Source organism: Oncorhynchus mykiss, chromosome 10 (assembly GCF_057628025.1).
Source record: "Oncorhynchus mykiss isolate SJ-2025 chromosome 10, ASM5762802v1, whole genome shotgun sequence".
In the NCBI taxonomy this organism is placed as follows: domain Eukaryota; kingdom Metazoa; phylum Chordata; class Actinopteri; order Salmoniformes; family Salmonidae; genus Oncorhynchus; species Oncorhynchus mykiss.
Window position 1 is genome coordinate 66,727,812 of NC_143031.1, and position 11,171 is coordinate 66,738,982.

At 42.7% G+C, this 11,171-nt stretch overlaps 1 pseudogene; it reads left to right on the top strand.

Annotated features, from left to right (window-relative positions):
- Positions 1-6,964: 6,964 nt before the first annotated feature.
- LOC149980169 (uncharacterized) lies at positions 6,965-7,973 on the top strand (annotated as a pseudogene).
- Positions 7,974-11,171: the final 3,198 nt, after the last annotated feature.

Genomic DNA, 11,171 nt, shown 5'->3' on the forward strand with positions numbered 1-11,171 from the left:
ACCTCTGGCCTGCGCTGACCAGTTAGTAGGCATCTTCACGCTCATTTTAAACCTCTTGTCCCAGTCTATAATCCCCTCGTCTCAAACTGACCACCATCATTCCTGTTCCCTACAACTCTAAGGCTACCTGCCACAATGACTACCGCCCTGTAGCACTAACAGCTGTAATTATGAAGCGCTTTGAAAGGTTGGTCATGGTACACATCAACTCTATCAACCCAGAAACCCTAGACCCACTCCAATTTGCATGCCAACAGATCTACAGACGATGCAATCTCAATTGCACCCCACACTGGACTCTCCCAACTGGACAAGAGGAATACCTAAGTGAGAATGCTGTTCATCGACTACATCTCGGCCTTCAACACCATAGTGTCCTCCAAGCTCTGGACTCAGGAACTGAACACCTCCCTCGGCTTCTGGATCCTGGTCTTCCTGACGGGTCGGCCCCAGGTGGTGAAAGTAGGCAACAACACCTCCGCCACGCTGACCCTCAATATGGGGTCCCCTCAGGGGTGTGTGCTCAGCCCCCTGCTGTACTCCCTGTTTACCCACAACTGTGTGGCCACGAACGACTCCAACTCCCTCATCAAGTTTGCTGATGACACGACGGTGGTAGGCCTGATCACCAAAAGCGATGAGACAGCCTATAGGTAGGATGTCAGAGAACTGGCAGTGTGTTGCCAGGACAACAACCTCTCCCCCAACGTCAGTAAGACAAAGGAGCTGATTGTGGACTACAGGAAACCAGAGGGGTGCACACCCTCATCCACATCTATGAGGCCGCAGCGGAGCGGGTCAAGAGCTTCAAGTTCCTGGGTGTCCACATTACTCAGGACTTAACATGGTCACATCAAAACGGTCGTGAAGAAGGCACGGCAAGCCTCTCTCTCATGACATGACCCCTCAGATTCTCAGGAACTTTTACAGCTGCACTATTCAGAGCATCCTGACTGGTTGTATCAGCGTCTGGTATGGCAACGGCACCTCCCTCGACCAGAAGGCCTCACAGAAGGTGGTGCAGACGGCCCAGCGCATCACTGGGGGCGAGCGCCCAGCCATCCAGGACGCACATGCCAGGCGGTGTTTGAGAAAGTCCGAATTTCCAAAGACTTCAACCACCCTAGACATGGACTGCTCTCCATGTTCCCATCCGATGATATTGGTGCATTAAGGTTCAGACTAACAGACTCCAGACTCTCTATTGATTACCAGTACCATTAATCTATTTATGCTGCTAATGGTCACTATTATTCCTGTTTACATGTGTGTGTATATAGTACAAGTAATTATATATTCCTACTACCAGATACTTTTTATGTATAAACCACTCTAGTATCCCTGCACATTGAATAAGGTACTGGCAATGACCGGTGTATATACAGTGCCTTGCAAAAGTATTCATCTCCTTTGGTGTTTTTCCTATTTTGTTGCATTACAACCTGTAAATTAAATGTGTTTTTATTTGGATTTCATGTAATGGACATACACAAAATAGTCCAAATTGGTCAAGTGAAATGAAAAAAAATGAAGAATGGAAAAGTGGTGCATGCATATGTATTCACCCCCTTTGCTATGAAGCCCCTAAATAAGATCTGGTGCAACCAATTACCTTCAGAAGTCACATAATGAGTTAAATAAAGTCCCCCTGTGTGCAATCTAAGTGTCACATGATCTGTCACATGATCTCAGTATATATCCATACACCTGTTCTGAAAGGCCCCAGAGTCTGTAACACCACTAATCAAGGGGCACCACCAAGCAAGCGGTACTATGAAGACCAAGCTCTCCAAACAGGTCTGGGACAAAGTTGTGGAGAAGTACAGATCAGGGTTGAGTTATAAAAAAATATCTGAAACTTTGAACATCCCAAGGTGTCACGCCCTGACCTTAGTTATCTTTGTTTTCTTTATTATTTTGGTTAGGTCAGGGTGTGACGAGGGTGGTTTGTTTAGTTTTTGTATTGTCTATTTTTTTTTGTATGTCTAGGTGTTTTATATGTCTATGGTTGCTTAGATTGGTTCTCAATCAGGGGCAGCTGTTTAACGTTGTCTCTGATTGGGGACCATATTTAGGTAGCCATATTCCTTGGGTGTTTTGTGGGTTCTTATTCTATGTTTAGTTGCCAGTCTGCACTACTCATATTTGCTTCACGATTCGTTTTGTTAGTTTTGTTCAGTGTTCTTTCTTTAATAAAGAAGTATGTATGCTTACCTCCAAATGACGGCCGTGACCATTACATCTATTATTAAAAAATGGAAAGAATATGGCACCACAACAAACCTGCCATGAGAGGGCCACCCACCAAAACTCACGGACCAGGCAAGGAGGGCATAAATCAGAGAGGCAACAAAGAGACCAAAGATAACCCTGAAGGAGCTGCAAAGCTCCACAGCGGAGATTGGCGTATTGGAAGATGGCTTTACGGAAGAGTAGCCAGAAAAAACATTGCAAACACGTTTGGTGGTCGCCAAAAGACATGTGGGAGACTCCCCAAACATATGGAAGAAGGTACTCGGGTCAGATGAGACAAAAATGTAGCTTTTTGGCCATCAAGGAAAACGTTATGTCTGGTGCAAACACAACACCTCTCATCACCCTGAGAACACCATCCCTGTGCTGTGGGGATGTTTTTCATCAGCAGGGACTGGGAAACTGGTCAGAATTGAAGGCATGATGGATGGCGCTAAATACAGGGAAATTCTTGAGGGAAACCTGTTTCAGTCTTCCAGAGATTTGAGATTGGGACGGAGATTCACCTTCCAGCAGGACAATGACCCTAAGCATACTGATAAAGCAACACTCGAGTGGTTTAAGAGGAAACATTTAAATGTCTTGGAATGGCCTAGTCAAAGCCCGGACCTCAATCCAATTGAGAATCTGTAGTGTGACTTAAAGATTGCTGTACACCAGAGAAACCCATCCAACTTGAAGGAGCTGGAGCAGTTTTGCCTTGAAGAATGGGCAAAAATCCCAGTGGCTAGATGTGCCAAGCTTATAGAGACATACTCCAAGAAACTCACAGCTGTCATTGCTGCAAAAGGTGGCTCTACAAAGTATTGATTTTTGGGGGGGTGAATAGTAATGCACGCTCAAGTTTTCAGTTTTTTTGTCTTATTTCTTGTTTGTATCACAAAAAATATTTTGCATCTTCAAAGTGGTAGGCATGTTGCGTAAATCTATTTTAATTCCAGGTTGTTATGGCAACAAAATAGCAAAAAACACCGGGGGCGGTGAATATTTTCGCAGGCCGCTGTACAGTACATGGATTCTTTGTAGTTCTTGTGTGTTTTTTATTCTTATTTTTTTTTCAATATTCAATTTTCTATTATCCCTGCATTGTTTGGAAAAACCTCAAGGTTAGAATGTCACTGTACTGTTTTATACCTGTTTGTCCTGTGCATGTGGTGAATAACGTTTGAAACTTGAAACATTGCTAAGTCTAGCCTGTTTCTTTTTTCGCTGCAGATAAGGGAAAGTATTTTAATCTTGCCTGGTTTATCTAGACTGGTTTCTCACTGAGGAGAATGGAGTGTTTTTTGTGGTAATTTGAGAGATCACAAGCCGGGCTGTCAGATTAAATCCTGCAGTGCAGGACATCACATGGAATGTTTGAGAAGCTGCGACTTAAAAGGCCAAAACAATGGCAGAGGGCAATGGAATAACCAGAAAGAAAAAATGTTACCTGTGTTGAGCAAAGATATGCACCAGTAAGTGAAATGGGAGTGATATGCCTGAAGGATTTTCTGGGTTTACTGTGTCTTAGTCAAAATCCCTTTTGAAATCTACACATTTTGTAAGAAGAAAAAGATGACAAACATGCACACACACTCACACTCACACGCACACACACACACACACACATACAGTGCCTTGCGAAAGTATTCGGCCCCCTTGAACTTTGCGACCTTTTGCCACATTTCAGGCTTCAAACATAAAGAAAAAAAACTATTTTTTTGTGAAGAATCAACAACAAGTGGGACACAATCATGAAGTGTAACGACATTTATTGGATATTTCAAACTTTTTTAACAAATCAAAAACTGAAAAATTGGGCGTGCAAAATTATTCAGCCCCTTTACTTTCAGTGCAGCAAACTCTCTCCAGAAGTTCAGTGAGGATCTCTGAATGATCCAATGTTGACCTAAATGACTAATGATGATAAATACAATCCACCTGTGTGTAATCAAGTCTCCGCATAAATGCACCTGCACTGTGATAGTCTCAGAGGTCCGTTAAAAGCGCAGAGAGCATCATGAAGAACAAGGAACACACCAGGCAGGTCCGAGATACTGTTGTGAAGAAGTTTAAAGCCGGATTTGGATACAAAAAGATTTCCCAAGCTTTAAACATCCCAAGGAGCACTGTGCAAGCGATAATATTGGAATAGAAGGAGTATCAGACTACTGCAAATCTACCAAGACCTGGCCGTCCCTCTAAACTTTCAGCTCATACAAGGAGAAGACTGATCAGAGATGCAGCCAAGAGGCCCATGATCACTCTGGATGAACTGCAGAGATCTACAGCTGAGGTGGGAGACTCTGTCCATAGGACAACAATCAGTCGTATATTGCACAAATCTGGCCTTTATGGAAGAGTGGCAAGAAGAAAGACATTTCTTAAAGATATCCATCAAAAGTGTTGTTTAAAGTTTGCCACAAGCCACCTGGGAGACACACCAAACATGTGGAAGAAGGTGCTCTGGTCAGATGAAACCAAAATTGAACTTTTTGGCAACAATGCAAAACGTTATGTTTGGCGTAAAAGCAACACAGCTCATCACCCTGAACACACCATCCCCACTGTCAAACATGGTGGTGGCAGCATCATGGTTTGGGCCTGCTTTTCTTCAGCAGGGACAGGGAAGATGGTTAAAATTGATGGGAAGATGGATGGAGCCAAATACAGGACCATTCTGGAAGAACCTGATATAGTCTGCAAAAGACCTGAGACTGGTACGGAGATTTGTCTTCCAACAAGACAATGATCCAAAACATAAAGCAAAATCTACAATGGAATGGTTCAAAAATAAATATATCCAGGTGTTAGAATGGCCAAGTCAAAGTCCAGACCTGAATCCAATCGAGAATCTGTGGAAAGAACTGAAAACTGCTGTTCACAAATGCTCTCCATCCAACCTCACTGAGCTCGAGCTGTTTTGCAAGAAGGAATGGGAAAAAATTTCAGTCTCTCGATGTGCAAAACTGATAGAGACATACCCCAAGCGACTTACAGCTGTAATCGCAGCAGAAGGTGGCGCTACAAAGTATTAACTTAAGGGGGCTGAATAATTTTGCACGCCCAATTTTTCAGTTTTTGATTTGTTAAAAAAGTTTGAAATATCCAATAAATGTCGTTCCACTTCATGATTGTGTCCCACTTGTTGTTGATTCTTAACAACAAAATACAGTTTTATATCTTTATGTTTGAAGCCTGAAATGTGGCAAAAGGTCGCAAAGTTCAAGGGGGCCGAATACTTTCGCAAGGCACTGTAAATATACACACACACATATACACACAACTGCAGTCAAGCCTAATAGACGTTTAAATCAATATGGCGGCTATATGAAAAGGCTAAGTATGAAAGTACAATGAACATTTCCAAAATCTCACCCTGTTGATCGTAGTACATCATGTCGACAGATTACAACCAAGTCTAAACTGAAGACGCGTAGAGGGCAATGATCAGCCACCATGGGCAATGCTAATATGGAGGGAACCAGCTCAGTCTGCATACTACAGTGTTTTACTATGACTTAGGCACTATTCAGAACATTGATGGCATTTTTCTAAACTCTAGACACAACACTCACAACCAATGATCAAAATGCACATTTGTCTAAACACAACACTTTTTCCAATTGCTTGGATACAATGCACATAAAGCTAAGATAATTTGTTCATTGAACTAAAATTACCTGTTCAAGATGACTTAACATCAAAGTATTACCATTTCAAAATGCAATTCACACATTACGTCTGAGATGACTGTCTATTAATTTCATTACAATGATCTAACTATCAATTGATACAACTGCTCAAAATGAGAAGTAACTGTTGCATTACTCTTAATGCATAGTTTTATGGAAACTGACAAACAATATTCCATGTTTAGATCATGAAAGTTTCAGGATAACGAGATCCATTGATACCAATTACCGTGGAATATGAACCAATTGGACTACATTATCTATGGATGTAATATTTCATCATCATTCTTTATCAGACACCGTTTCTATGGTCCCATGTACCACTTTTCCAAACCATGTTTTCAGATTTGACATTACTGTACACTCACCGGTCACTTTATTAGGCACACCTATCTAGTACTGGGTAGGACCCCCTTTTGCCTCCACAACAGCCTGAATTATTAACGGTGTTGTACGTTAAGAGATGCCCTTCTGCACACCTCTGTTTTAAACGGCTGTTATTTAAGCATTTGTGGCCTTTCTGTTAGCTTGAATGAGTCTGGACATTCTCCTCTGACCTCTCTCATTAACAAGGTGTTTTTGCCCACAGATCTGCCGCTCACTGAATGTGTTTTGTTTATTGCACCATTCTCTGTAAACGCTAGAGCCTGTAGTGTGTAAAAATCCCAGGAGGGTAACGGTTTATGAGATGCTGGAACCACCATGTGTGGCACCAACAATCATACCACGGTCAAAGTTGCTTAGGTTACACATCTTGCCCGTTCTAATGTTTGGTCGAACAACAACTAAAGCTATTTACTCTATATAGTCTATATATTGAGTTGCAGGCAGCCACATGATTCGTTATTCGAAGGAGCAGACTATTTGCCTTAACAAGCAGGTGTACCTAATAATGTGGCCGGTGAGTGTATGTATGCAGGTTCTTGTCATTGCTTTTCCAATACTGCCAACTCGTTACTGATGATTGATTTCACATTGTGGTACGAGTATATAGTGAAATGAGTGGTATCCACCTACAACAACACAGCGATAACATGGAACCGGCACGTGATCCAGGTCACAATGGAGGTCAAGCAGTGGGAGGAGGAAGACGAGGAAGACGTGGTGGTCAAAGGAAGGGCAGAGGACAAGCACCCCTTCTGAGAGGTGGTCGTGGGCCTCGTTTGAGAGGTATGGTGGAACGTGGTAGAGGACAAGGCCACGGACCAAGACAGCGGCAGCAACAACAAAGAGTGTCCAATGCAATCTGAGCAATAGTTGTAGACCATGTCGTAAATCATGGCATGACAATGACTGAGGCAGCTACAATGATTCAACCAAACGTCAGAAGATCAACCTTGGCCTCATCAGAACTTTCTGCAATGAGAACCGGTAAGTCTTCAGCATGCATTAAACATTAGGCTACACTCAATTGTCAAATGACTGTATACTGCATGCCAATGTGTACCACAGAGTAGGTGATGTGACTAAATGTGTTGTTACTGTAATTTCCCCTGCAGAATTGAGACTGGGCCACATAGAAGAGGCATAGGCAAAATTGTGACTGACCAACAAGAGCAGGCTGTGGTCAATTTGGTTCAGGTCAGGAATGATGTTCCCTTACAGAAATTCGGCAGCACATCTTGGACAATGACGACATGTTCAACAATGTGGAAGCCATAAGTTAGCCGACTATTGCACGTATGCTGAAAAGGCACCAGGTGTCTCTAAAACAGCTATACCGTGGGCCTTTTGAAAGAAATGCAGACAGAGTGAAGCAACTGAGGACTGAGTATGTTCAGGTATGTTCAGTTTCAAGAATTCTCCATCATTGTAATCAGTAATTCTCTTTCCAAAATGTACTTTTAGAGGGTTATGGAGCTGGATGCTGACGAAAACCATGGCAGGCTTCAACCTGGCCAAGACAAGGAGGAGAGGTCAGAATTTAATTGGCCAGCGGGCAACCTTCCAAGTACCTGGCCAACGTGGGGCCATCATCACCATGTGTGCGGCTATATCAGAAGATGGTGTGGTGGGACGCAGACCTCGTATTGGATCATATAATGCAGCTCTCCTTGTAATCTTCCTTGATGAGCTAAATCAGGTCTGTAGAGCTGATGGCGTGACCTATGTTATTGTGTGGGATAATGTCAGGTTCCACAATGCTCAAATGGTGCAAGCATGTTTTCAGGCCCATCCACAATTCACCACCCTGCACCTACCCCCATACTCTCCTTTCGTTAACCCGATTGAGGCATATGATAGGCGTCTTCACGAACAAGCCACCCTTCTCCAGGCTATGGATGACGCATGCAATGACATCACGGCAGACCAGCGTCAGGCCTGGATTCGCCATGCCCGAAGATTCTTCACAAGATGTTTGGCTAATGAAAACATCCATTGTGGATGTGGATGAGAACCTATGGCCAAATCCACAAGACAAGGTTGATGGAAATAAAGAAGTACAGTAATCAACCCTTTGTTTAGCTTTTTACAGTAAGCCAGGTGATGAACACTGCAGTTGATGTTTTACAGTAAGCCAGGTGATGAACACTGCAGTTGATGTTTTACAGTAAGCCAGGTGAGGAACACTGCAGTTGATGTTTTACAGTAAGCCAGGTGAGGAACACTGCAGTTGATGTTTTACAGTAAGCCAGGTGAGGAACACTGCAGTTGATGTTTTACAGTAAGCCAGGTGAGGAACACTGCAGTTGATGTTTTACAGTAAGCCAGGTGAGGAACACTGCAGTTGATGTTTTACAGTAAGCCAGGTGAGGAACACTGCAGTTGATGTTTAACTGCAGTTTTTTTCTTTTTTGTAGCTAATTATTTTTGCTGTGATTCAAAGAAACCTATGTTGTGATTTTATTGCATTTCATCAATACACTTCAGATTTTGTTCAATGATTCCACTGTGTCTGTAGTATTCTCTCTACTAGTCATTTTACAGTGATGTATTTACGTGTAGTACCATAATGAAACATGTATCACATATTTTGAACTACAATATTTAATATATTAACAAGCAGGTGTGTGTGTGGTACAGTGTATATATATAAAACAAATCAAATTTGTAAAAAAATGAATACAACAACAAAAAAACATGACCATGTCATTTCATATAATATGTTATAGTCTGGGAAAGATGAAGGCTAAAAAAAGGCAGTATTGATGAATGATGAAAACACTTAATGACAACAACAGCACATGTCCATTCAACAGGCGTCGGCGAGGGGAACAGACATCCAATGAGTCTACAGATTTACTGACAGGTTCGCTGGTGCCTGGCTCCTAGGGAATGAGAGGCACTGTATCGAGTTGTGTGTGTGTGTGTGTGTGTGTGTGTGTAATGTTTTCAGACACAAATTCATGACCCAATTTCAGCAGCAACTGGACTGCAGAACGGCTGGACGTCACTGTGAGGCGGAAGAATAGACGCCAGCCCTAAAAAAGAAACAACCGGAGCGCCTCCGTCGTCAGAAAGAAAATAAGTGCAAGGCCCATTAGACTGATATCATGACTCTTTTCAACTCAGAAAGTGTGTGTGTGTGTGTATGTGTGCACGCTGAGCGAAAGGCACAGAGAGATAGAAGTCTAGCAGTTAGCAGCGCATCGTTATGTCATCACCCTCTGGGGGGAGAGTGGATGAATTCGCTGTTATAACAGCATGCATTATTTAGTATGTGCACCACAGAGTGACACCAAGCAAGAGTTCTGCTTCACTGGAGCACAGAGGTCTGGCCAGTCCCAGACTTTAGACACGTTTCTTGCCCACTGATGTTAACAATCAAACAAACTGGAGCGTCTGTTTAGTGGTGGAATTACTGACACTGTAGCAAACACTAGTCCTGCTCTTTGACGACAACCGTGACCGTGATTTCTAGTGTGTACTCCTAACTTTACCTTTCAGTATAACTACTGTACCTTCTAAAAATAAATGCAATATTCTGAATGAGAATATACTGTATCTCGGGAGAAGGAGTAGTCTTTGGTGATAGGTCTACGTGGCTGGGACTCACAATTTTGCTGAAATGTGCAGTGGGCTATCTCTGAGAAAGCCGTTAAAGAGACAGTGACTTAATAAGACAGGAAATGGTAATGCAGCTCATGGAGGTGATAGTATCGCTTTGCCAAATTGTTCAAGGGGCTTTGTCTCTCTTCCTCATAGGTCTCTCACTGGGCAACAAATCGATTCTCCTCAGTATCAATTCTGTTTTCCTTCTCCATCTCTCCCCTGTAGTGCAGTTTGCCCATGCTGAGAAAAAGACAAGACCCATGGGTTACTCTGGGTCTACTGACTCATAATTCCTTATCCTTATTCTTCCTTATCCTTTCAACAGGCCATAAAAGGCCCACCTCATAAGAGTTGGGCCTCTTATGGGTTGTTGAAAGGATAAGGCATTCACAGTAGCAGACACTTTTATCCAAAGCGACTTACAGAACTGTCAACAAGTATTCCGTATGTGGCCCATGACACTGTTTAAATGAGTGTACAAGGAACCATAACAGGAAGCTAGCTGGAGGATGCTTCACATGCTATTATCACCAGAGGGTTTCCTTCTGGTGGGGGACACAACCCAAACGGGATGGGGTTATTGTGGGGTTACAAGGAAGTTCTCCTATTTTAAAAAACCTTTTTACGAGGGAGGAACGGGATCGAACGTGACAGCTAAGTGTGGGGGAGGGGATGATTCTCATTCTGCTCACTTCAGTACCCAAATGCACTTTTCTCTTTTCACTCCCCTGAAAAAATTATGTTTTTTGCTCCTTGTTCAGGCTGCAAATGTCTCCTCACATAACTTGTAGTGTATTTATGTTTAAAAAGGCTTCTAAAGTTTGTCATTTCCACTTTGAAAATCCAGACATGATTTTCCATAATAAAAAATGTATCAGCCTCTACCAAAATGGCCATTAATAATTCACATTTCCCGTTGCGCAGGATTATTTTCCTGCTGTAGCAAATTGGCTCAAATTAAGATCCTACATCTGTACACTGGCTGTGTCTTAAATGGCAACCTAGTGCACTGCTACCCTGCTCAAAAGTATTGCACTATATAGGGAATAGGGTGCCTTTGGGGATGGACAGTCTGCGGAAGCCAGGGAGGTATGTCAGGTAAAGCTCCCAAAATATGGAGCCTGCACAATACCTGCTCAATTATGTAATATCGGTCATAGCAGTTCTGGTAGATTATCCCCAACAAAATATGTGACAGGTGGGACCTTTTGTGAGGTTCACCATTATGGGGGTGATAATACATATGTC